We start from the raw sequence: 26812 nt of genomic DNA, 5'->3' as shown, positions 1-26812 counted from the left end.
CGCTTTCCCCTCGGCGGCAGCGCCCACTTTCAGCAGCTCCAGTGTGATTCCTTCAGCAGAGCGGCCTGGCACAGCTGCGGTTTTCTTCACCCACCAACACAGCAGAGCAAAAGGAATTCGCTCCCCGGCTCTGTTGGGAAGGATCATTTTAATCTGTCGGTGATTCATCTGGGACGGAGTTGAAGTACGGTGCAAGAACAGAAGGATTTGAAGCAAGCCCATCCCTCTAAAGCACGGCGGGGTGAGCTGCGGCCCCGATCCAGCCCACCTAACACTGTGGCCTGGCCTGCACGCTGCATCTGGCCACTTTCTATTTATAACCTACTGCCTGTGCCACCGAATTTCCAGGCGAAGGCTCAGGCAGCAGGATCCTATTTAAAGATAAGGAAGTTAAGGAGTCTGGTAGGATAAATGGACTGTAAGGTGGCTAGAAAGCTGGCTAGACTGTCAGGCCCAATGGTTAGTGATTAATGACGATGTCAGGATGGCGGTCAGTTTCTGGGAGAGTGCCCCAAGGATCGATTCTGGGGTCAGTTTTGTTCAACATCTCTCTTAATGCCTTGGACGAGGGGATGGATTGCACCCTCAGCAAGTGTGCGGATGACACTAAGCTGGGCGGAGAGATAGACATGCTGGAGGGCAGGGATGGGTCCAGAGTGACCTGGACAGATTGGAGGATTAGGCCAAAAGAAATCTGATAAGGTTCAACAAGGACAAGTGCAGAGTCCTGCCCTTGGGACGGAAGGACCCCAAGAACTGTTACAGGCTGGGGACCAACTGGTTAAGTAGCAGTTCTGCAGAAAAGGCCCTGGGGGATACAGTGGCTGAGAAGCTGGAGATGAGTCAACAGGGGCCCTTGTAGCCAAGAAGGCGAATGGCATATTAGGTGCATCAGGAGGAGCATGGCCAGCAGATCCAGAGAAGTGATTATTCCCCTTTATTCAGCTCCGGTGAGGCACATCTGGAGTACTGTGTCCAGTTCTGGGCCCCCCACTACAAAAAGGACGTGGACGCATTGGAGAGGGGCCAGTGGGGGGCGACCAAAATGGTTAGGGGGCTGGAGCAGAGGCTGAGGGATTTGGGTTTGTTTAGTCTGCAGAAGACAAGAATATGGGGGGGAGATTTGAGAGCAGCCTTCCACTCCCTGAAGGGGGGGGGGTCCAAAGAGGCTGGAGAGAGGCTGTTCTCAGTGGGGCAGGGGGCAGACCCAGGAGCAATGGGCTCAAGTTGCAGGGGGAGGTCTCGGTTGGATATTAGGAGAAGCTCTTATCGGAGGCTTTCCTGGACACCCGTTTCCCTAGGCGTGTGGGGAAGCGCTGCCATGGGCCTCGGGAGGGGGAAGAGGTGTCGGTGAATTGCTGCTCCCTTCCTTTGGGGACAGGCCGTCCCCGTTCCTCCCGAGGGCGCTGGCCCCAGGAGTGTTCCGGCTGCTCGGGGCCGACAGCGTTCGCTGCTGGGCTAGCTAGGACTGCGGCTTGCGCCCCCAGGGAAGGGAGCCGGCAGGGGAATCGATCTGCCCCTCGGCGGGCGCCACAGCACAAAAGCCGCTCGGGGGGGATATCGGCCGGGGGATTTCTTCCTGGGGGAGACACGGTGGCGAGAGATGAGGAAACCCTCGCGCCGTTCCCCAGGCTCCTGTCGCACTGACGCCGTAGCCAGCAGCTGAAGGGTGGCTCCCGAGGGGCACCGGCCTGGCAGGAAGGACCCAGCCTGGGTCAGGGCTCTGTGGGGACTTGGGACTGGAGCCATGAAGGCAACTTCCACAGCCACCCCCTCGCAGGGAGAGCACTGGGCATTGACGCCCCCTAACCACAGCCCCCAGCCCCTCACAGTCTGGGAGACCCCTCGGCCCCGCCCGGCCGCTGCCAAGGAGACGCAGGAGGCCGTGCATTGCAGGTGGTTTATTGAGAGCAGTGGGTGGGGGGTGCTGAGCCCACAGCGGGGCCTGGGGAGGGGTAAGAGAGGAGGCGGTTCAGGCTGCATGCAGACGGAGGAGAGCTGGCGTCAGAGAGGAGGAAGAGGGGGTGTCTGGCCTTCATCTCGCCTGGCTCTGCTGGGATCCTTAGCCCACGGTTTTCACCAGGTCCTGCAAGAAAGAGACAGAGCGGTGACGGCCGCACGCCTGGCCGGGGTCACCCTGGACGGCACGTTGGGGGTCCCCCGTCTCCTGCACCCCAAAATGGCACAAACAGACTCCACCAGCCAGTGGAATTGAGGGTGGTTTATTGCTCCTCCAGGATACAGCACAGCACAGATGTAATCTGGTTACAGGAACTGGGGCTAAGAGTCCTCAGTGCTCCCCTTGAGATAGGGGAGTCCCAGCCCCCTCCCCAGCTCCTTCTCCCCTGCTTTCCAGACAGGAACTAACTAACTCTCTTCCAGCCCTGCCCCACAGCCAGGGCAGCATCCACCTTCCTTTGTTCCTCTCCATGGGGGTGTCTGGTTCAACAAGTTTGGCATTACCTTTGCATAGTGGGGTTTTCCCTGCTGGGTCTTGCTCCAGACAGCAGGGGTCACCACAGCCCAGCAAGTACCCCCACTACGTCACAGTTCTCCCCCCTCCGAGAGCGAACTGAGCAGGGTCACTCCACTCGTGACCTAGGGAAGTTCGGGTCCTCTGCGTGGGAACCCGCCCCGGGGACATGGGTGCTCCCCTTGACTCAGGCCGGCCGTGGCGAGGACCCACATGAATTGGCTTCCCTCTGTCCACTCGCCGCCCCGCTCCAGGGCGACTGGCGCAGGCCTGTCCTCGGGGGTCACACCCACCCTTCCGCTGGCCTTGATCTCTGGCCAGGGTCTCTCGGGCCGGGGCCATGAGCCCAGTGAGCCTTCTCTGGACAACCAGGGCGGCTTCCACCCCCGATGCTCCATCCAGGGAGGCCTTCCCCTCCCATAACTCTCTCAGCAAGCCCAGAGGGTCTATCTGGGGTAGAGACCCCCAAGCCGCTTTCCTCCTGTCTTGGGCCTTCCCGCCCCTCTGGCAGGAGTCACAGGACCGGCAGTACCGCTGCACGGCTGTAAAGATTCCCGGCCAATAGAAGTGCTGGAGCAGCTTCAGCCGGGTGCTCCGGATCCCCCGGTGGCCCCCAATGGGGACATCGTGGGCCAAATACAGCAGCTCGAGGCGATACTTTCGGGGGACGACCAGCTGCCGCTGGACCCTCCATGCCCTCACCTTCCTGGGGGGAAGCCAATCCCGTAACAGGAGTCCACGCTCCCGCAGGAATCTCTCCTGGCCACCTCTCCCCCGGGGCTGAGCTGCACGGAGGCCAGCCTGGTCCCTCAGCCTCTGCAAGGAGGGGTCTGCCTGCACCTCAGCCTGGAATTCAGCTGCTGAGGCAGGGATCGGGACCTGTCCCCCACCTCTGCCTAGGTCCGGAGTCCCAGCCTGGCTGGACCCCGTGTCCACTGGGATGGGACCCTGAGGACACTGCCCGGAGTCCTTCCCTGGACCCACGTTGTCAGCCCCCCGCTGGCTCTGGCTCCGGGTAGTGACTAGAGCCCGCTGGGATTCATGGGGCCACTCCTCTAGGTCATTCCCCATCAGCACCTCGGTGGGCAAGTGTGGGTGCACCCCCACTTCCTTGAGGCCTTCCTTCGCCCCCCATTTCAGATGCACCCGGGCTACAGGCACCTTAAACGGGGACCCGTCTATGCCCTTCAGGGTCAGCTGGGTGTGGGGTAGTATCCGCTCCGGGGCCACTATGTCGGATCGGGCCAGAGTCACCTCCGCCCCCGTGTCCCAGAAGCCCGTCACCTTCCTACCATCCACCTCCAGGGGTACGAGGCACTCGCTCCGCAGGGGCCGTCCTGCCCCCACCCGGTACACGGAGAAATCCGCCTCCTGAGAATCAGACCTCCCAGGGGAGGTGCACTGAGCATCCTTCCCCTCTCTCTGAGCTGAGGTTTGCTTGCCAGCCCCTGCCTCTGGGGCAGCCTGCCCTTCCTCCCGCCCCAGCCAGTTAACCCTGGACAGTCCCCGGTCCTGGGACCTGGTGCACCGAGCCCTCTTGTGGCCTTTTTGCCCACAGCGATGGCAAGTTAGGCTTTGGGCTGTCTCTGTCCAGGCCCTGGCTGGTTCTCTGGGGCGCAGACGACCTGTTCCTTGGTCTCGCCCCGTAGTTGACTCCCTCCGTCGCTCAGCCGAGATCCGGTCTCTGCGCGGTTCCCTTTCTCTCCGGGACTCCCGTTCACACCCGGACCGGCTCTCCGTGAACTCATCCACCAGCCTCCCGGCCTCCTGGGGGTTCTCTGGTCTCCGGTCCTTGAGCCACAGCCTCAGTTTGGGTGGGCACGCTTCATAGAACTGCTCCATCAGGACCAGCTTGAGCAGCTCCTCTGCGGTCTGGGCTCCGACTCCAGACACCCACTTGCGGCCGTATTGCGACAGGCGGGAGGCCAGATCCACATAGGTCTCCCGTGGACCTTTCTGTACCCCCCGGAACTTCTTCCTGTACATCTCAGGGGTCAGCCCAAACTTGTGCAGCAGGGCCTCCTTGACTCGGTTGTAATCCCCTGGCTGTAGGTTCTCCAGCTGACTGAGCACTCCGGCCGCCTCCTGGTTCAGTGCTGGGATGAGCTCCTGCAGCCAGTCAGCCGGGGGGACCCGTTGCAGTCCACAGGCCCTCTCAAAGGAGCTGAGGAACCCGTCTATGTCACCCACGTCCTTCAATTGGGCCACCACGAGCCTCTCCAAGCGTCTGGCAGTCCCAGGACCCTGGGGCCCATCCGCACTTGGCGCAGCCGGTGCCCCGCCGGTTCTCCGCTCTGCCATGGCCAGCTCATGCTGTCGCTGCCTCTCTCGATCTTGGCGCTCCCTCTCTCAGTCCTGGCGATCCCTTTCTCGATCTTGGCGCTCCTTCTCTCAGTCCTGGCGGTCCCTCTCTCGGTCCTCTGCTTCCAATTCCTTTATCCGCAGCTGGATCTCCAGCCGCCGCAGCTCCGCTGGGCTGGCCCCTGCCCTAGATGGGCTACGGCTTGCAGGCCTCCCGGGAGACGCTGTCTCATCTCTCCGGTGGGTTCCAGCGCTCCTCCCCCTCTCTGAGCCTGACACACTCTCAGGGGGGGTCTGGCTGCTTCCCCGGGGGACAAGATCCTGGCCCTGTGGCTGGTCATTCTCTTCCAGCTGGGCAATCAGCTGGGCCTTGGTTGCTTTCTGCACAGGCAAGCCCCTCTCTCTGCACAGCCCCACCAGCTCTGCCTTCAAGAGTCAGGCGTAGGCCATCTGCCCGCTGGGCCCCTCGGTGCAGACTCACCAGTCTAGGGCTGCAGCGCCCCACGATTCCCAGGAACCGCTTCGCTCTGTCTCCAGCACGCCTGGCTCCAGGGCTCTTGCTTCTACAGCGCCTTGTCGCTCGCCACTGGGAGCTCCATCCACGGGGTGCAGTGTATCCCACTTCTGACACCAGTGTGACGGTGCGTTGGGGGTCCCCCGTCTCCTGCACCCCGAAATGGCATGAACAGACTCCACCAGCCAGTGGAATTGAGGGTGGTTTATTGCTCCTCCAGGATACAGCATAGCACAGATGTAATCTGGTTACAGGAACTGGGGCTAAGAGTCCTCAGTGCTCCCCTTGAGATAGGGGAGTCCCAGCCCCCCTCCCCAGCTCCTTCTCCCCTGCTTTCCAGACAGGAACTAACTAATTCTCTTCCAGCCCTGCCCCCCAGCCAGGGCAGCATCCACCTTCCTTTGTTCCTCTCCATGGGGGATGTCTGGTTCAACAAGTTTGGCATTACCTTTGCATAGTGAGGTTTTCCCTGCTGGGTCTTGCTCCAGACAGCAGGGGTCACCACATCCCAGAAAGTACCCCCACTACGTCACATCCTGCGCAGGACGAATCAGAAAGAGGGGGAGCCGGAACACACAGCGGCCGTATCCCTGCTTTGGTTACGTGTGGGATGGCCAAACCGCCCCGCCGGGCCGTGGGCATGGCTGCGTGTCCCCGGCGGCTGGGAGAAGTGGTGCCCGCGTCAAGGGCCTTTCGGGCAGGTGGCACCAGGCTCCTCTGGGCTCCGCTCTTGGCTTCCCCCAGTTCCTGCGTTTCCCCCTCGGGTGCACCTTGCTCAGGGAACGCACGTGGGGGCGAGTCTGTGGTGAGGCAGGGAATGGGGGAGGGGGCAGAGCGGGCTGGGCTCGGAAAGGGGCAGCGTTTCGATCTGCTGCCCAAGGGGATGAGAGCTCAGCCGGGAGGCTCCCTTCTCCGCTCCTCCCAGCTCAGATACCGAGAAGACACATGGGGCCTTAGGAGGAGCTGTGGTCTAATTGTCATTCGTTAGTAGAAAACGATTCGATACAGGAACGAATTAAGAAAACAAATCACCTCGATTTAGCCACCTTGCCAGGCTAGAGGAGCCATCACGTGCTCGGACGTTCCCGGGTCGCCAGTCAGACTCAAACAGCCTCTAATCTCCTCTCCGAGGGGAAATACCCACAGGCTGCGTCTAGACTGGCAAGTTTTTCCACAAAAGCGGCCGCTTTTGTTGAAAAACATGCCAGCTGTCTACACTGGCTGCTTTGAATTTGTGCAAGACCACTGACGGTCTCATGTAAGGTTGTCAGTGTTCTTCCGCAAATACAATGACTCTCCCATTCGGGAAAAAGCCCTCTTGTGCAAATGCTTTTGCGCACGAGGGCCAGTGTAGACAGCTGAGAACCATTTTGCGCAAAAAAGCCCTGATGGTGAAAATGGCGATTGGGGCTTTCTTGCGCAAAACCGCGTCTAGATTGGCACGGACGCTTTTCCGCAAAAATTTCCGTGCCAATCTAGACGCTCTTTTCCAAAAATGCTTTTAACGGAAAAACTTTTCCGTTAAAAGCATTTGCGGAAAATCATACCTGTCTAGACATAGCCACACAGTCCATAGACTTTCAAATGCCATTGATTCTCTCCAGTTCAGCCTGGGTCCCTGCCTTCTTGAATAGATTTCTGGCCGGGTGGTTCTTTGATGCGTCCTAACTTTGTTCGCCTGGGTCACACCCCCACCCCCATTTCCATGCCATAATAATAGTAAATCTGGGCTGGGAACAGTTCGTATAATGGACTGAGTGTGAGACTGGACTCAAAGCCGGTGGACTTACCGTCAGTGTAGAGAGAGCGGACAGCACTTGGGTGAGGTCTTTCACACACCCTTGGACCCCTTCAATCACGGTAGTAAGGAGTTCGACTGGAACAGAAATCAGGTTTGGCACCACGTTTGACACGAGATTGCCGGCCAGGTCCAGGTTTGACACGGGATTGCCGGGCAGTTCCAAGAGAGCAGAAGCTGCAAGAGAAACTCATCAAACATTGACAGGGGCATGAGTGGTCATTTTGAATGGCCTTGTGCTAATGCGGTCGGGGCTAATTCTCACCGTCAGGGTGGGGAAGAGCATGGCATGACCCATGGCCACAGCTATAAGAGCTTATTGAGTAACATGGATGAAAGCAGACACCCGACCCCAGCCTATGGCCCTCTCCTTCAGGGCAAGGATACGTTGGACCATCCCGGCCTCCTTACCAAGCAGATCCTTCCACTGCCGCTGGCCTCGGATTTAAAGGTCCACCGTGTTTTGAGAAATGCACAGAAATGTCGGCTTAAAATCGCTCCCTTTTTAAGGGCTCTTTTCCTAACGCTGGGACTTTCCGTAGGGATTTTGCTCCTCTGCCAGCAAGGCACAAACCACTCCTTAACTCTCTCTCCGTGTGCCCACGTTCCCAAAGCTTGCTAGTAAATTACTCTGCGGATTGGAATGACTTCCCCCATCTTGCTCAGTGTAAACCTTGCCTGGATGGCGAATGGTTATTCACTAAAAGCGGCGAGGAGTCCTGTGGCACCTTATAGACTAACTGAAGTGTTGGAGCATAAGCTTTCGTGGGCAAAGACCCACTTCGTCAGATGCATGACGAACACTTCGGTTAGTCTATAAGGGTACGTCTAGACTACGTGGCTCCGTCAACGGAGCCATGTAGATTTGTTGTTTTCGCAAAGGCAAATGAAGCCACGATTTAAACGATCGCGACTTCATTTACATTTACATGGCTGCCGCGCTGAGCCGACAAACAGCTGATCAGCTGTTTGTCCACTCAGCGCGCTAGTCTGGATGGAATAACGGGGCTGCCGACAAAGGGCTTTGATGTCGGCAGGGGAGCGTCCAGACTAGCGTGCGAGCTGACAAACAGCTGATCAGCTGTTTGTCGGCTCAGCGCGGCAGCCATGTAAATGTAAACGAAGCCGCGATCATTTAAATCGCGGCTTCATTTGCCTTTGCCTATGTGTCTAATCTACATGCCTCTGCCGACAGAGGCATGTAGTCTAGACACAGCCTAAGGTGCCACAGGACTCCTCGCAGCTTTTGCAGATTCAGACTAACACGGCGACCCCTCCGATACTTGATTATTCACTGTAATACTAATGCGCCCAGTCCTGCTCCCACTTATACCTCTTTGCATCTGGAGGAACTCAGCTGCACGAGGCAGCAGAACTGGGCCTGACCAGTTAGCTAGGAGATAGACTCCTGAGAAGCCGTCCTGTCTATCTGTTGCCACGCATGGTGCAGGCAGATCTGTGCGGCTGCTGGGGGCGCGGACACAGACATTTTGAATTACGTTCTGTGCCGGGGTCTGTTCAAGGCATAAACCTTGGTAGAGATTTTCCACGGAGCCCAGCTCCAGTGAGATCTGCGCAGTGAGCGCCCCGTGGAAAGCCTCAGCCTCCAGCTGCAGCGCCGAGGCGACTGGCTGGTACCATGAAGCAGGAACTCCCAGAGCTAACCCAGCTTCCCCGTTCACACCACTGACCATTTTCAAATAGTGACAGGTTAGTTTAAATGCTGCTTCGCGAGGCGCATCCTGACGCATCGTACAGGCTCTGCCGGAGGGGCCCGGCCAGATCCCATTGTGCTCCCTAGTCTGTTTATTAAAACCAAAGGTTGGGGCTCAGGCACAGCGTGAATCTTTCCATTACGGGAAGAATTGCAGCGTCCAGCCGGCAGCTCACTTACCTGAGGAGCAGCAAAGCGCCAGGGAGACCAGCGTGAAGACGACTGTCAGCTTCATGGTGGAGAGGGCTGCCTAGTCAGGGCCAAGACGGACGCTGCAAGACACTCGCTCCCCTCTGCACACCGGGCGACACGCACAGCGCCTGTATATGTACCGGGGCCCTGCCACGGCTCCTCCCCGGCCTCCCTGGCAGCCCGGCCGACACGTTGCACAACTAACGGAAGATGCGATGAGCCCCCCCCGCTTGTGTCCTGCTTGGCAGGGGAGCGGAACACGCTGCCGGGGGAGTCCTGCCAAGTGCCTCCGCAGGGAGCCAGGTGGGCAGGGGAGGGGGCCGGGCAGAGGAGCGTGAGGCTGTTGCCTGCGGCGGAACGTCCCGTCATGCGCGGGAGTTTTCAGAGTGTGTATGTCACAAGCAAAAACTTGTGTTTGCTGCCTCACCGGGCTCCCGTCCTCCCCTGGGGGACCAGTAATGCCCGGAGCCTAGATGCCTTCTCACAAGGCGATGAAACTGGCTTCCTTTGTCAGTGTCTTATTCCTGCGGCGCCTGCTGAGTGTTCCGGGGGGGGCGTGCGGCGTGGGAGGCCCGTCTCTGCCCACGCCGCGTGCGATCTCGTGTGGGGGCTTCAGAACTGCACTGTGGTGCCACAAATGGTCAAACGCCGCCAGGCATCAGAGTCGCTATTTCGGCGCTGGGCCGTCAGCAGAGGGGATTCCTGAGGGGGCCTCTTGTCACCACAGAGCCCACGGATGTGTCCATGTCTTGTGTGCAGCCACAAAACGTGCCGCCATGTCCAGAAGTGGTGGCCAGAACCTACCACCGCCGCGGCGGCTGGGAAAGGCCCGGAGGGAGGCCGAAGGGGCGAGTTCGCCCACACAAGCAGCGAATCGAGAGCATTCAGGGTTCGGCGGGAACGTTGCCCGTTGGATGCAGAAGAGGCAGAGCCGGACGTCCATGAACCGAACTGCTCGGCCCGGTACTGGGCCCAGTGGCAGACCCAGGAGTGGGGGACGGGCTGCGTCACCCTCCCCCCGCTCGGGGTCCATAGGGATCCGTGGCGGGGAAGGTGCAAAAGGACAAAAACACCGACGCAGGGAAAGAACCGGCCGAAGCTCCTGGAGCAAGTTCCCAGTCAGAGCTGCCGCCCCTCCCGTTCCTGGCCCCTGGGCCGTATCGCCCTGACCCGAGAGGTGCCCTGGCTAGAACGGGCAAGAAAGAGGAGCAACACCCCCGGCAGCCCCAGCCAAAGCCCAGTCCTCCCCTGTCTCTCCGGAGACAGTCCCTGCCAGTCGGGGCCATGTAGGGACTGGCTGACGAGGCGTTTCTTCCTCGGGCTGGGCGGTACCAGCAGCCCCAGCCACAGCGTCGCCCGCCCGCCTCGCTGCCTGACGCCCTTCCCCCACGGCCCCGTGACCGGAGGAAAGGAAACGTGTTGCCGCGTTGGAGGGTAAGCTGCTAGACCAGACCTGGAGTGACCCGCCTGGGGGGAAAGCCGGCTGAGCGTGGGGCCACCGCTGCGCTGGCTGTGAGCTGAGTTCCCAACCCCCCTGCCCAGGGCTGCTCAGATCCAGACTCTCCGGGAGCCTCGTGGCGGGTGCTGGTCTGGGCCCGTGCGGCCCCCGATGACGTGTGTGCTGCACGCTGGATCCCACGAGGGCCGATGCTGCGCCAAAGCCCCTGTTGTGTCCCCCCCCCCCTCGCCCCCAAGCCAGGCCTGCCAGGGACTACAACAAACGGCAAACGTTTAACGCTTTGGGTCTCACCCGTAGCGCCCAAACCACCCACGTTTCTGCCTTGCTGCTGGTTAGGAGCAGCCACGCGCCTGCGTTAGAGCACCCCAGGCCCAGGCTGCTCCCCAAGCGCCCCAGCTTAATCGCTAGTGCACACAGTGCCCAGGGCTTGTGTAAACGTGCAGCTACCGGCTTCTGCTGAACAACTGCCATTTGGCTGCAGTGCTGGGAGCGCCTTTCCTAGCCCTGCAGCCAAGCTGTCACCTGCAGAAGCCGGTGCAAAAAATGATATTCCCTCCCCAAGTTCTCTCCTGGGAGAGACACGGGTACAGCTGCACCACACAGAGCCTTACCGGGGGGGGGAAGGAGACAGTGTCTGAGTAGGGGGTGGAAACTGACTGGGTAGGGGGAGCCCAGCACCTGGAGGCAAAATCAGGCTGCGGGAGCAGCAGCAGAGCCGAGATTTATCCTGTTGGATCATCTGATTTCCAAGCTGACTGACTTTTTGGCCTGGGGGTCAAAACTTTGTTTTCATTCAGTTCACCAACAGCGATTGCATCTTTGCAGCTGGACAGTCTCCGCGACAAAGGGTACATGGACACCGATCAGACATCAGGAATAGTGACACAGAAACCTGGAGGGAGCAGTTTAACCTGTCTGGGCATTCAGGGATGGACTTAAACGTAGCCATTCTTCCACAAAGGAAATGTATCACACAATTGCAGAGGGAGTCTGCTGACCTGGAATTCATCTGCAAATCTGACACTGTCACCCTGGGCTTGAATAAAGACATGAACTGGTTAACGCATTACACAGTCAGTTTCCCCAAACTTTGATCTTCACATTTTCACATCACTAGCTATGAATGGGACACATCCAGCCTACTTAACTAGCTTCTTTAACACAATTAACAGGTAACTGCTGTTGCTGTTGTATGTACCTTGAATTCTGAAGAAGTGGATTATGCCCACAAAAGCTCGTGATACCAGCTATATATTTGTTGTTAGAAAGCAACGAGTGGTCCAGTAGCAACTTAGAGACTACGTGTTTTTTTTTTTAATTTATAGACTAACACGGCTCCCCCTCTGAGACTTGGATTCTGTTATTTCCACTCCAACTCCTGTGATGAAGTCAGTTTTACCCACGGAAGCTCATAATCTACTGTATTTGTTAGTCTCTAAGGCCTGGTCTAACATTAGGGCCTTTGTCTTAAATTAGCCCCCCAAGGTCGATTTTCTAAGTGATGCGTTCACACTACCAAGCCCGTTATTCCGGAATAAGGGGCTGCAGAATTGGAACTCTCTAGTCCTGATTTTCATGAGGAATAACGTTACTCCTGAACTTGTTAGTCCGAAATAACGAAAGCATGTCAAACATGCAGCCCGATTGAATTTTTTTGTGGCCAGCGACTACATGTTTATAAAGTTTCTAAGTGCGGCCCGCCCGGTTACATTGTTTATAAAGAGATATAGGGCCGCGGGTCCTTCTAAGAAAAAACTCTCAAGTTGCACATGTGCACAGGACATAAGCTGCTATTAAGTCACATGCAGGCAACGCCGCCGCTGCGCATGATTTTGTACCAAGCCATATTTGCACGTGTGAGTAGGATGGGTATAGTTTCGGCCCCCCCACTTTACGCCGCCAGTACATACGCTGTGCTCTGCCGTTTTCTCTGCCACGTTCATCAGTTTGTGATTTTCGTTCATCGTGGATTGCTGTGCTTTTTGTGCTATAAAAAGTCCTTCACAATGTCACTATCAAAACCAGAAAGTAGTAAATCTATAAAAAGGAAGATTGAATACGAGCACCAGGTTTTCCAGGACAAATGGGAACTGTGTTATTTTTGTTGTCAACTAAAAGGCAAGATTATCTGCTTAATATGCAATCAAATTATCAGTGTTCCAAAGAAGTATAATATCAAGAGGCATTATGAAACCCACTGAGAAAAGTACGATAAATAGAAGGGAAATTATGTCAAGATAAGTCATTGAAATTAAAGACAGCATTGAATAGACAGCGAAGTGTGTTTACAAAAATTAACAGAGACAGTGAAGCTGCAGTTAAAGCTAATTATGTTTTGTCAGACTTAATGGTGCGAAGTTCAAAACCGTTCACTGAAGGTGAATTTATAAAAGAGTGCATGGTGAAAACTGCTGAAATTGTATGTCCTGGAAATGCGAAAGTATTCAAAGATATCTCTTTGTTGCGGAACACAGTTGCAGAGAGGATAAATGAAATGGCAAGTGATTTAAGTGAGCAATTAAAAGAGAAATCATCAACTTTTGAAGCGTTTTCTATTGCTCTTGACAAAAGTACAGATACTGGTGGTGTTGTGCATCTGGCTGTCTTCTTGCTTACTTGTGACAATGATTTCAATTTAACTGAAAAGCTTCTTGAACTCGTACTCATGCATGACACTACAACTGACCAAGACATTTTCAATTGCTGAAACAAAAAAAAGAAAACACCCCAGTTCACATTTTGTGAATGCATCAAATATTGTACTGCTGTGACGTGAATTCAAGAAGAGATTCCAGGATTTCAAATCATGTGAAGATAAGTTCTTCTTGTTTACAGCAGCGTTTTCTTAGGATTTTCAAAAGGCTGCAGGAAATATGCAAATGGAACTTATCGAAATTCAGTGTGACTCTTTCTTAAAAAAGAAATATCTGTAAAAATTAAGAAAGCCAACTTCATTATATGTGCCCAGGCAATTTGTTGAAGTATGTAAATTTGCGTCAAAAATATTGTTAGTGTTTGGTAGCACATACCTATGTGAACAGCTGTTTTTGCTTATAAAAGCCAACAAAACACCCAAAAGGTCAAGGTTAAACGACAAACATTTATCAGCGGTAATTAGAGTACTATCAGCTCAAAATAGCAAGCCAAATATTGAAAAACTGGTATCACAAAAGCGGCATCAGCTCTCTGGAAAGAATACTCGGGACTGAAATGCTGCAGGTTTTAATTTGAAATTTTCACACTATTATATTTTATTCTGATGCTACTGTTGTATTTGTTTGTCAGTGCTGAATAATAAAAAAAATTAATTTAATATTTTGTTTTTATGTATTTATTCCCAAACAAAATCACAAACTGTATTATATTAATTTAATATCAATAAATATATGTCCATTTTTTGCAATCACATGAATAATTATGTTTATGCAAAATCTCAAACTTAGAAAGTATCTCAAAGTTTCACAGAAGCCTGTTCTATTTGATTAACCACTGTCTATACTTGTTTTTATTTCAACAAAAAAAAGTTATGTATCATATAAAAAAATAATTATATATGGAGATAAACTGGAACTGGAAGGGACCTTGAGAGGTCATTGAGTCCAGTCCCCCGCCCTCACGGCAGGACCAAGTACCATCCCTGACAGATTTTGCCCCAGATCCATAAATAACTCCCTCAAGGCTTGAACTTACAACCCTCGGTTTAGCAGGCCAATGCTCAAAGCTATCCCTCCCCCCTAAAAAGTACCTTAAATTTATATTTAAATTTAAATTGTTGTTTGCTCATATATAATAATTTTTAACAACCAATTATTGTATTTTATTCAAACAAGACCTGAAAAAATATTATAAAATATACCTAAAACATAATCTATAATAATAAATAATTACGACTTTCCGATAGAAGTATATTTTCTTTGGTGGTCCTGAAAGCTATCGGTTTTCATTTGTACAGCCCTCAGTAGGCTTTGAGTTTTACATGCCTGGCGTAGATGCTTCGGGGCAGCTATTTTGCACTATGGGTGCATCTACCTAGCACTCCTAGCTGGAAATAAGCTATGCAATGTGCACTACACACATTGTGTACTTTATTCCAAGTGTATTTTGAAATAGCTTATTTTGTAATTTGGTGCTGTCTACACAAATCTTGAAATAAGTTGCTATTCTGAAATTCCCCTTAACCCTCATGGAACGAGGGCTACCGGGACAGCAGAATAAGCCGCCCGTAATTTTGAAATGTATTTTGAAATAACGGGCTGCTTCAATAGACACAGAATAGCTATTTCAAGATGCTTCCAGTGCCCTGAAATAGCTCCACAGTGTAGACGTATCCTAACTGGTGCCTCCTGCCACTCTTCAGGGGCTCTGAGTCTGAGACAGGCTCCATGAATGTGGACGCACTACCCAGACTCCCTTCGATCCTTCCCTGGAGTGAGGACACAGAACTTCAAATTTGTAAAATTGGGTGCCCAGAAGTCAAACGTAGTAAATTCGAAATAATCGCCAAGTGTAGACCCAGCCTCAGGTGCCACAGCGCTGCTCGTAGCCTAACCTGGGTATGCGGGGAAGAAGGAGAGGGAGTCTTTTCCTCCCCTAGCCATCCAGAGCATAGGACTGAAGAAGGAAGCAGAGTTCCTTTTTAAAATGTCATACTGACACACAACAGCACAGCTTAAGTTTTAGTTTAGGGACAAATAAAGCTACTTGTAAGTTCTTCAACTGTGTTAACATCTAAAAGGTCTAAATCAGTGTTTCTTAAACTTTTTAAGACCAAGGAACCACCAAACAATAATTTTTTTTCTGGGGAACACCAAGGATTGTTTGTTGAAAAAAAAAAGTCAGGGGGGAAAGGGTTGGGGGGAAAGTTATTGAGAAGAAAAAAAGGGACGGGGGAAAGTTATTGAGCAAAAAAAAAAAGTTTGCCTACCCCTTTAAGGATGGCCGTTTTGAATTCTGTTGTTCTCCATAGCACACCTCCAACTGCCTTACGGCACACAGTTTAAGAAACACTGGTCTAAATCCTCCTCATGTTGAGTCAAGTGAGATTTGTAAATGCCTAGTTCAGCACAAAGACTTTGGAAACCTTAAAATATAACTAAGTATATTAACACCACACCACCACCCCCAAACACACCCACGCACTTCCCCTTAGAGGCTGACATTAAAATGAAGTGTTGGTTTGTAATTGCCAGGCAAAGCTGCTTCACAGAGATGGAGGTTCGGTGGTGAAGATCAGGCCTACGCATTCCCCCGCACTGTGAGCTCAACTGTAACAAGTTTGTGAAAGTTCCTAAGATGTCACGGTGACGGGCTGGCTCACAGGGTCCCCTTGGGACTGTCACCTGGTGTGCTGTTTGTTCCATGAGCCCGCCGGGCCAGGGTCGGCAGGGCAGTGCACACAGTGAGCTGCTTGGAGTACCGGCAGTGATTTTAAGTGCGGTGCCTGGAGGACAGACAACCTGGTTCCTGGTTTGTGATTTTCTGTTTGCTCATTTCGGGTAAGGGAAAGAGCTGCAGGGAAATCAGCCATGTGCCTGTGAGTGAGGCTCGCATGAAACCTCGCAGGGATCCGGTTGCAGAGAAGGAAAATGCACCCAGAAGACGTATGGCATTAAGGAGAGGAGAGAGAGAGATGCAGGGAAAGCTGCTTGTGAGAGAGCCTTGGAAGGCCAAAGAGGAGCTTCTAAGCTTAATGCTTGTAAACAGGCTTACAGCTGATGGTGGCAGTAAAGTTGTAACAAACCTACGCTGCTGTGTGGAGGGGGAAACTGAGGCAAGCCGCATCATGGTGTTGGTGACTAAATTCCAAGACATTAGCATTTTAAAAGGCATGGCTAGTGGTAACCTGGGAGCAATGCTACACCCCAAAATTTTTCCGGATCCGGGGGACAGGAAGCCAGAACTTTGGAAAAAACTGCGATGAACTTCTTCACAGGGTTTGGTGACACTGGATGGGTTAGTTTTGCCTCTGCATTAGACATTGTCCAATCCTCTAGCAGTGATTTCTGGGGGGAGGTGTCTTCTAACTTTATGACCATTGGCTTATAAACATGAATATGCATCACTCAAATTTTGGCAAAATGTATCCTGTGACAAATTTTTAAAGTTATAATCTGCTGAATGTGTCTTTTCTATTTTTGACTATTTATCATTCTTGCGCGTGAAGTTAGAAATCTGAAGAATGGATCTGTTTATAAGTCTAAATGTACTAAAGAGGGCCATTACCGATACTATGGAAACTTAATGGCCCGGTGCTCAAGGTAACAATCTGTGAATGGTTTTCTTTTTTCCTGTAAGCCTAGATTGTGTTTGGTCCTGCCAGGACATGTGGCCAGTCCACCTGATGCTGAAACCCGTTTTGGATCGAGTACTTTTCCACCCAAGGTGAGAAAAAATGTAACTGAGTAACTTGGGCAAAGGGTCTAGAAAGGAGGGAAACCAAACACTAGAGGGGGGGAAAGTGGCCAGATGCCAAGAGACCCCCACTTACTATCCAAGATGCCTGCTGGAAACTTCTCAGACTGAACATGGGGAACAAGGGGGCCCAAGCCAAGAGGCTGCCTAGCTTGTGAAAGAGAAGATTAGAACAACAGTTAGGGTAAGAACTGGCATTTAACCAGTTTCTTAGTGTGTTAGGATTAGCTGGCGTGTTTTGTTTGTTTTGGCTAGTACCGTACTTCGATCTCTCTGTTTTCACCTGCAGCCACTTACATCCTTTTTTTATACTTAAATCAAAACACCTTTGTTTATTATCAAGCCCAGTGTAAATAATTGTTACCTCGGGGGAGCAAACACTGTGCATCTCTCTTTTGTTGATAAAGAGGGCAAACTTATGAGCTTTTGCTGTACAGTTTTCATACAGAGTGAAATGGCTTTATGTGGGGTTTTGGTCCTCTTTGGGGCTGTGCTTCTGGGTGCCTTATAGCTGAGCCCTTCCCATGCTGAGCTGATCCAACATCTGTGTTGCTCTGCTGGGGGGGGGGGAGCAGTTACCCCAACTCTGTGCGTTGACTGGGAGAGCCCAGAGCTTCCGACCTGGCAGGACAGGGTGGTGGGTCACCCAGAGGGCAATCAGGAGGCTCAGTGGCATGACCAACACACCAGGTGACAGTCTCAAGGGAACCCCTGGATCCGACCCATCAGTTACCAGAACCTCAGATAACAAATGTTGATGGGGAAAGTTCTAAAGGGAGACAGAACAAGCGAACTCGTCGCAGCTAACGGCTGAGAGGAGACGATTCAAGGACTCTGCTGAACTTAAAAACACAACGTGTGGAGCCAGAACCAAATACCCCAGAACTGGTAGGTTGGATAAGGGGCATAATTGGTAAAGAAAGCATTGAGGGGATGGGCTATCACTCACCACTCCCTACTGGGGACCTTAAGAGGAGAAATTACAAGACCTTCAAGATCCCGCTGTGGAGCGGTGCCCTGGGTGGGACAAGCCAGACAGCAGGGCTGTGTCCAGACTCAGGGTTTTTTTCGAAAAAACTTCACCTGCATCTAGACTGCAGCCGCGTTCTTTCGAAATTAAATCGAAAGAATGCGGCTTTTCTTTCGATGGTGGTAAACCTAATTCCACGAGGAAGAACGCCTTCTTTCGAAAGTGCTCTTTCGAAAGAAGGCGTTCTTGAAAGCAAGCAGGCTTTTTAGAAAGAGAGCATCCAGACTCACTGGGTGCTTTCTTTCAAAAAAGCGGCTTGCTTTTTCGAAATTCCGCGTGCAGTCTAGACGCTCTCTTTCGAAAGAGGCTTGCAGTCTAGACATAGCCCAGGGGACCACAGGACATTTGCACCCCCGCGGCTCTGGCTGAATCCCAGCCACCTGCAACGCTTTCACTGTTTTCCTCTTTGCTGCACGTTTAAGAAAAAGCGTAAACGATTGACTAATGTGGAGGTGATTGTGCTACACAGGCTGACGTCTCTGTCAACCGCGCCCTGGGCGCTCCTCAGGGCTGCTAAACTTTCAACAGTGACTCTGCTGCGTTAAAGCCTTTGGCCCGTCAGTGTCACCGAGGGGAATGCAACCGGGCTTGGTGTCCCAGTCGAGTCCGGATGCACCCTCGAGCATGGCTGGGCTCCGGCCTGTCCCGTGGGAACGGTCAGTCCCTCGCACTACACTGGGCGAAGCCTGGGAGCAGCCGAGCCACGTGGGAGAGGGGCAGGAGGATTAATCACCTGTGTCAGAGCTGTCCCGGATAAAGACAGACTCCAGCATTGGCTCAGGTGCTGCCCAGGATCAGGCCCTTTCTGCATCTCTAGATTCTTTGGTGACCCCAGCGGGGACGTGTGGCTTCCCGAGGGTTTTGTTCGTGGGACTCTCCGGATGTTCACTGGGAGAGGTTCTTTCATTTACCTAACTGCCGCCAATCTGCGCCAACGCTCGCGGAGCAGGAAGATGGCGGTAGGGTGGCGCTCGGTGACTCACTGGGCATGGGCGTAACCTTCAGCCGGGCAAGGGGACAGAAATTCATCTCCAGGGGAGCAGCGCCCCCACAGTGAATGCCCCCCCCCCCAGCCAGGGCTGGCACCAGCCCCAGAGCGAGGGTTGAAGGTCGGCATATGCAGCTCTCCCTTCATCTCCCAGGCAGCTTCTCTTTCTCCTCTTCGGGCTGCCTGCTTGCTGCCAATGCCACTACCCTGTGGAGAGATGGTGCCCAGTGCGCTGCCCCGCAGTCCAGTCCCACCGCAGCGCCGGGAAGCCCCCAGGGGACAGTTGCTCTGTTTCTCCTGATCTAGAGCGGAGAGGGACGAATGTTTCCGGGCTCCCTCGTCCCCGCCCTGCTGAGCTTGGCTCACCCCCCTGAACCTTCTCCGTGCCTGACACACGGCCTGGTGGCTTCGCTCCTGCAGGCACACGGGGGAGGGGCCGGAGAGGCATTGGGAGGCAGAGACTCGAGAGAGGCAGAGAAGGAGTCTGGGGGTTGCAGCGAATGAGACGCTGGAGAAGAGTCAGCAGGGCGCCCTTGTAGCCAAGGGGCGAATGGACTCTTAGGTGCATGAGGAGGAGCGTTGCCAGCAGATCGAGGGACGTGATTATTTATCGTTATTCGGCTCTGGTGAGGCCACATCTGGAGCGTTGTGTCCAGTTCTGGGCCCCCCACTACAGGAAGGATGTGGGCGCATTGGAGAGGGGCCAGCAGAGAGCAGCACAAATGATTCGGGGGCTGGAGCACATGAGCTACGAGGAGAGGCTGAGGGATTTGGGCTCGTTCAGTGCACAGAGGAGAGCAAGGGGGGATTTGAGAGCAGCCTGCAACTTCCTAAAGGGGGTTCCAAAGAGGCTGGCGAGAGGCTGTTCTCAGTGGGGGCAGGTGGCAGAACAAGGAGCAATGGGCTCAAGTTGAAATAGGGGGGGCAGGTCCAGGTTGGATATTAGGAAAAACGATTTCCCTAGGCAGGGGGGAAGCTCTGGGCTGGGTTCCCTAGGGAGGGGGTGGAATCTCCACCCCTAGAGGTGTTTAAGCCCCGGCTGGGACGATTGAGTCGGGACTGGAGGAGTAACGGTAGGTCGAATTAGGAGCTTTAATTGGAACTACCTAGTCCGTGCCGCGTGTAGCCGCGGGCAGGTAGTTCAAACTACGGGGCATTTAAAAATGGCGGTGCCCAGGAACTTACAAATAAAGCCCGGGATATTTAAAACCCGGGCTTCATTTACAAGTTCGAATGCCTGCATTAGCCACCCTGGTTCGAACTAGGGCGGCAGCGTAGACATACCCTGAGTGCCAGGTGACATCCACACATTAGATACTTGAAACCTGTGTGGTTTGCACGGGCCAACACCACTGTCCAAGGGGTTAGACACCAGCTGCTTTCTACTCAGTTGTTTTATCCCAACCTCATTTATTCTGAACCCAACTACCCCCACAAGGGGCAGGTGGGCGTGCGGCTGGACGGGAGTTTGACGTAAGATCTGGGACTGTCGGGGAAGGGAGCGTGGTTCCCAGCCTCCTCCACATGCGAGTGACAGAGAAGAGGTTCTGGTTACACCGGGGGGGCTGCTGGGGAAGGCCCATGCACCGTCTCTGGCCATCCCCGGGGAATCACCTGGAAAGCAACACTGACACCCGTGGGCCGGGGAGAAGTGCTGGGAACAAACCCCTGCTCCACGGGGACCCTCGCAGACCCTGCCGGGGCTCCCAGGCCGACGACTCCTCTTTACCCCAGGAGCCAGGCAGAGAACGGTTCACCGGGCACATTCGGTGATGCCTGTGCAGGAAGCTGCAGGGCCCATCTGTGTTTCTGGTGGGGGACTTCAATGCTTCTTTCCCCTCCCATTTGTGCGCAAGGCCGTTCCCGTAGCGCCGAGGGGCGCTGGCCCCAGAAATGTTGCAGCTTGCTCCAGACCCACAGAGTGTTAGCAATCTGTGACGCCCAGCCCCGGGGAAGGGAGCCGGGAGGGAGAATCGATCTGCCCCCCGGTGGCACCATGCAGCAGGGAAGCCCGAGTACAGTTTCTTCCCGGGATAGACACTGTGGACAGAGATGGAGGAAAACCTCGCGCCGTTCCCCTCCCTCCTGTCACACTCCTACAGGCTGATGTTGTAGCCAGGCACTAACGGGTTAAACACAGGCGGAAGGAATGTGACATCCACACCACCCATGTCACGGTGAGGCCCTTGGTGTTATGGTGGTGCTCCCAGGAATGTCTAACGATGGGGGAACCCCAGCTGTTCCCTAGAGCCCGCCGCAGCCCGTGCGCAGCGCTGAGCAAGGAGACACACAAGGACGTGCATTGGGGTTAGTTTATTGGAACAGGCAATGGGGAGGACTCTGAGCCCTCATGGAGGTCCGGGGAGGGGGACAGAAGAGGCAGTTGGGCTGCATGCAGCCAGAGGAGAAGAGCTGGCGTCAGAGCGGAAGGAGAGGGGGCATCTGGCGTTCATCTGTCAGAGGGCTGCGCCTGGCTCTGCTGGAATCCTTAGCCCACGGTGTTCACCAGGCCCTGCAAGAAAAAACCGGAGCGGTTACTGCCGCACGCCTGGCCAGGGTCGCACTGCCAGGCGCAAATCAGACACGATGCGGTGCCGGAGCACACGGCTGCCATCTCCTGGGGGCAGGGCCACGCTCTGGGTGCCTCTCCGGGTAGCAGCACGCTCCGGCGCTGCCCAGCAAGGGACGGTCCCAACCCAGCGGCTCTCTGCCCCGGGCCGTGCAGCACAGGGACTGAGCCTGCGTCAGGCCGGGAGAATGCACTGGGGCAAGAGAGGAGACAAGACACAGCAGCTTGCAGGAAATGCCCATCAGGCCTGGGGCATGGGGCTCTCGAGTAGGGTTTCCAGGTGTCCTGTATTCACCCGGACAGTCCAGTATTTTTGCCTCCTGTTGGGTAAGAAAATTCAGAAAATACTGGACACCGAAGATTTCCGGTATTTTCTGATATTTACTCCAGGTCAAGAGGCAAAAATGCTGGGCACCTGGCAACCCTACAAACACTCAGCGCCTCCTTCCCCCCCCCCCCCCCCGAATCCCTCCGGACCCCAACACCCCCAGTTTCCAGCACCCTGCTTACCTGGTTCTGCAAGGCTGCCAGCACAAAATGGCTGCCAGCAAAAAGACCAAGGGGAAGCAATGACTCCCCTGGGTCTTAGTGCTCAACCTCTCCCCTGTTCCCTGCCTTCACTCTTAAAGGGGACATGCTATTTTAATGCTGTTCTATTTTAATTTTGTTTGTTTGTTTGTTTGTTTGTTCAACAACTTCGCTCTCCCCCCCTTTATTTTTCTTCAACAGAATTTTTTCCCGGTGTTTTTTTGAGGGGGGGGGGGGCGGGTGTTCAGTATTTTTGTTTCAACCATCTGGCAACCCTACTCTCGAGGCTGGCACTGGCCCCTGGCCGGGGAGCAGGGGAGGGCCTCCGGGTGGTCCCAGAGGGCCCTGACTGGGCCTTACGAAGAGTCCCTGCCCAAGGCGAGGTGACCTGTCCTGACTCTGGCCGGCCGCTGCAGGCAGCAGGGCTGGCTGAGTCCCCAGGGCCAGGGAGCGAGAGTCTGGAAAGCCAAGGGGCAGATGCGCTGGCAGCGGTAGCCCGGGAAGCTGAGGATCTGCTCTCTGCTTTGGTTACGTGTGGGACGGCCAAACCGCCCCGCCGGGCCGTGGGCATGGCCGCGTGTCCCCGGCGGCTGGGGGAAGTGGTGCCCACAGCAGGGACCTATTGGGCTGGTGGCACCGGGCTCGTCTGGGCTCCGCTCTTGGCTTCCCCCAGTTCCTGCGTTTCCCCCTCGGGTGCACCTTGCTCAGGGAACGCACGCGGGGGCAAGTCTGTGTTGACGCAGGGAACGAGGCAGGGGGAGAGGGGAGAGGGCTGGGCCTGCCCCACCACACAGCTCGGAAAGGGGCAGCGTTTCACTCTGCCGCCCAAGGGGACGGAAGCAAACGCTGGTCACTGCTCAGCCAGGAGGCTCCCTTCTCCGCTCCCCAGCGCGGCTGCACCGGAGCCCTGTCAGCGCCGCTCAGCCTGCGTTGGAGACACCAGAGGGGGAGCCCCTTTGGGCTACCGGCCATTCACCCCCAGGAAACCCATCAGGAGCGTAAGCGCCAGGGAAGCCCCAGCTGGGGCTACACGTCTCCCCAGCACGGGCCAGAGAGCCACCGCAGACGGGAGAACCGGAAGCTGCACTGACCAGTATCTTCTGCAGAGCCGTTTGCACTTTGGGGGTGAGCTGAGCCACGCAGCCGTGGACCCCGGCGAGCAGGTCGGCGAGGACGTCGGTGGGAATAGAAACCACGTTTGTTGTGAGGTTGGGCACAAGACCGGACACAAGCTTGTCAACCACCTCCAGGACAGCGACGGCTGCAAGACAGAAGCGTGGAAGGGGCAGCCCCTCGAAATGCCCTCGTGGCCACAGCGTTCGGGGCCGATTCGCAGTGGGAGGAGGAGCGAGCTCATGGAGCAACATGGATGAAAGCAGCAGCCTGCTCCCGGGCCGTGCAGCTCTCCCTCGGGCGAGGATCCGCTGGGCCCACCCCGGCCTAGCTCAGCGGGACTCGCGAGGGAATGACGGACGAGGGCTCGTTCTCCGCTGCAAACAGAAGGCAGCAGAGGCTGCTCCCACCCAGGCCTATGGACACCTGCCGCAGCTCACTTACCTGAGGAGCAGCAAAGCGCCAGGGAGACCAGCGTGAAGACGACTGTCAGCTTCATGGTGGAGAGGGCTGCCTAGTCAGGGCCAAGACGGACGCTGCAAGACACTCGCTCCCCTCTGCGCGGCGGGCGACACGCACAGCGCCTGTATATGTACCGGGCCCTGCCCCGGCTCCTCCCCGGCCTCCCTGGCAGCCCGGCCGACACGTTGCACAACTAACGGAAGATGCGATGAGCCCCCCCCCCCTCCCGCTTGTGTCCTGCTTGGCAGGGGAGCAGAACACGCTGCCGGGGGAGTCCTGCCAAGTGCCTCCGCAGGGAGCCAGGCGGGCAGGGGAGGGGGCCGGGCAGAGGAGCGTGAGGCCGTTTGGCTGGCGCCTGCGGCGGAACGTCCCGTCGTGCGCGGGGGCTTCCGAGTCGATTTGTGCCAAGTAACGTGGGTGTTTGCTGCCTCGCCAGGCTCCCGTCCTCCCCGGGGGACCAATACGCCCGGAGCCTAGATGCCTTCTCAAAGGCAACGAAGCTGGGCTCCGCGTGGCAGTCTCCTCGTGGCTGTGCCTGGTGAGTGCTGCCTACATGGGCAGGAAAGCGTACAGCACAAGTGGGCCGGTCTGCACACGCTGCCCGTGTTTCTCAAGGAGCTGGCACCCACGCTGCATTTGGTGCCCAAAAAGGGCCAGGGTAAGGCAGGTATCAGGGCGGGGTTGCTCCCACCAGGAATTCCTGAGCAGCCCCGTTGTCCGATAGAGCCCTCGAGGTACCAAGACGTTACGCTCAAGTGCAGGGCGTATCGGAGAGTCCAGAAGATGGGACCAAAACCTTCCGTCCCCAGTGCCGAGGGGAATGGCCAGCGGGGAGGCAGAATACGTGCATCAGTCTAAACAACAGACCGGGGTGGAAGGCTTCAGACTTTTTTTAAATTAATCCCATTAAAAATAAAGAAACATGGATCTGGAAGCTAATGAACCATCCCCAATATGTCGGAGATTGGGCTTAATTAGTCAACACAGTAACCAGGGCATGGGCATTGGCATGGGCATGGTTGGTAGGAAGGAAGGAAGGAAGGAAGGAAGGAAGGAAGGACCCCAGCATTTCCTGGGACCGTGGCCTTCAACAGCCAGTCCTGGGAGGTGTTGTGACCAGAACAGGCCACAAAGAGAGGGACCGGACGATACACACTCGGGATGGCCTTTACTGCCAGCTCTGGTACCAGCCACCAGCCTGTCCAAGAGAGGGGCCTGGCCCTTGGAGACTGGACTTCAACGACAGCAGCAGCTACTTGTTCCCCATCTCCAGTTCCATCAAAGAGACTGGCGACCACCAGCGGAGGAGGGGGTCTTCGCAAGCTGCCTGTCGCTAAAGGGAAGTCGGGGTGTCCCACATACGAAAGCCCTTTTTCACAGGGGACATTCATGGCTTTTTTTCCTCTTTCCTGGATCCGCTGAGGCTGCCTGCTTACAGCCCAGTGCTCATCCTATAGAACCTAAGAAATCGGAACGGCCAAGCTGGGTCAAATCAAAGGTCCATGCAGCCCAGTGTCCTGTCCTCTGACAGTGGCCAATGCCGGGTGCCCCAGGGGGGTGAACAGAACAAGGAATCATCACACGATCTCTCCCAGTCACCCATTCCCAGCCTCCGACAGAGGCCAGGGACACCATTCCTACCCATTCTGGCTAATCGCCATTGATGGACCTAACCGCCACGAATCTATCTAGTCCTTTTTTGAACCTGGTTAAAGTCCTGGTCTTCACAACATTCTCTGGCAAGGAGTTCCACAGGTTAACTGTGTGCTGCGTGAAGAAAAACTTCCTTTTCTTTGTTTTAAACCTGCTACCGTTTCATTTCATATGATGACCCCTAGTTCTTACGTTATGGGAACAAGTCAATAACTTTTCCTTATTCACTTTCTCCATGCCACTCATGATTTACCAACCTCTACCCTATCCCCCCTTGGTCTCCTCTTTTCTAAACTGAAAAGTCCCAGTCTTTTCATCTCCCCTCACAAGGCAGCCCTTCCAAACCCCTCATCATTTTTATTGTCCTTTTCTGACCCTTTCCAAAGCCAGTGTATCTTTCGGGAGAGGAGGAGACACGTGCACGCAGAGGCGCATGGGGCCGCTGCTCCCTGGGGTGCTGACGTGATTCTGAGCATCCTGGTTGCCGCAAGTCCCGAGCATTCAAGCTGCTGAGCATCCTTGGCTCCCACCGACATGTAAGGGCTGGGCGGCGCCTGCCCACCATCCTGGCCTTGGCTAGCAGCTCCCCACAGCCTGCAGGGCCCCAGCACTGGGCCAGGGAGGCAAGGGCAGGGACTGGAGCGTGACGTACGGGGGGCTGGGAGCCCCGACCCAAACTGCGTATGATGGGACCCTCTTCAAGCCAGGAGGCGCGGCTCGGCAGCTCCCTCCCACCATGCCAGCACTTCTGGATGGTCAGTTCTTTGTGTCACAACCCCGGCTCGTCCCGAATTCCCTCTCCAAGCCAGGCCTGGTTGAATCCGAAGTGCCCGGCCCCTCCGGAGACACTGCCTCCGAATGAATCCCCCCGCACAGCCAGCGAGCTTGCCCTGCTGCTGGACTAGCGCACGGTCCATATCTGGGGTTTGCACGGTGCTGCTGGAATCGTGCTGCATTTGCATGATAAACACTCTGTGTAAATACTGAAAAACTCGGTGCCGTGACGGGCTGTGTGCCCGAGGGCCCATTAACAAGGCCGTTTGGAGGGGGATCGGCCTCGCGCAGCCGGGCGGTTCCACTTGGCTGTTCTTCTTTAGACTCAAGTTACTCAAAGGCAGACACGGTCTCTAATCGATTGTGGCATCTACTCCGTTTCACTAACCAACGGGGCCTGGTCGTCATGGCGCCTGTTCCTAATGTTTTGCTCTGCTCCTCTCTGGTGATTTCTGCTTGACAGAGCAAAGTGCTGCAGGGACATTCACTGACTCTGATCAACCCCACGGGGCAAACCTGCTCTCCGTTACATGAGTCCACAAAGGAGAGAAATGCAGGGCGGGCAGGGACTTTGAGACGTTTTCAGGGCCAGCCCCCTCTGCGGAGGCAGGACCAAGTAACCCAGACCATGCCCGACAGGTCTGTCCGGCCTTTCTTAAAACCCGCCAGCGGGGGGATTTCACACCCTCCCTTAGAAACCTCGTCCAGAGTTCACCTACCCTTCTAGTTAGAAAGTTTTTCCTAATATCTACCTGTGATGGGGTGAGTCTGCCTGGCGCGGCCGGGACAGAGCCACCCCACACTAACCCCGTGGCAGCACTTGCACTCCTCGG

The 26812-nt window shown here is 55.1% G+C and overlaps 2 long non-coding RNA genes across 2 annotated transcripts; both read right to left on the bottom strand.

The window, feature by feature from the left end:
* Nucleotides 1-1873: 1873 nt before the first annotated feature.
* On the bottom strand, nucleotides 1874-9157 carry LOC149523488 (uncharacterized). The gene is made up of 3 exons (XR_016346926.1): nucleotides 8981-9157; nucleotides 7079-7263; nucleotides 1874-2086 (listed from the first exon to the last, which is right to left on the bottom strand). It is a non-coding gene; the product is annotated as an uncharacterized LOC149523488 (long non-coding RNA).
* A 12021-nt stretch (nucleotides 9158-21178) lies between these two features.
* Nucleotides 21179-25393, bottom strand: LOC149523487 (uncharacterized). The gene is made up of 3 exons (XR_016346925.1): nucleotides 23535-25393; nucleotides 23069-23238; nucleotides 21179-21392 (listed from the first exon to the last, which is right to left on the bottom strand). It is a non-coding gene; the product is annotated as an uncharacterized LOC149523487 (long non-coding RNA).
* Nucleotides 25394-26812: the final 1419 nt, after the last annotated feature.

Source organism: Pelodiscus sinensis, chromosome 16 (assembly GCF_052426305.1).
Source record: "Pelodiscus sinensis isolate ZL-2025 chromosome 16, ASM5242630v1, whole genome shotgun sequence".
Classification (NCBI taxonomy): domain Eukaryota; kingdom Metazoa; phylum Chordata; order Testudines; family Trionychidae; genus Pelodiscus; species Pelodiscus sinensis.
The sequence above is the reverse complement of the archived record's forward strand: the minus strand, read 5'-3'. Positions and strand labels throughout refer to the sequence as shown.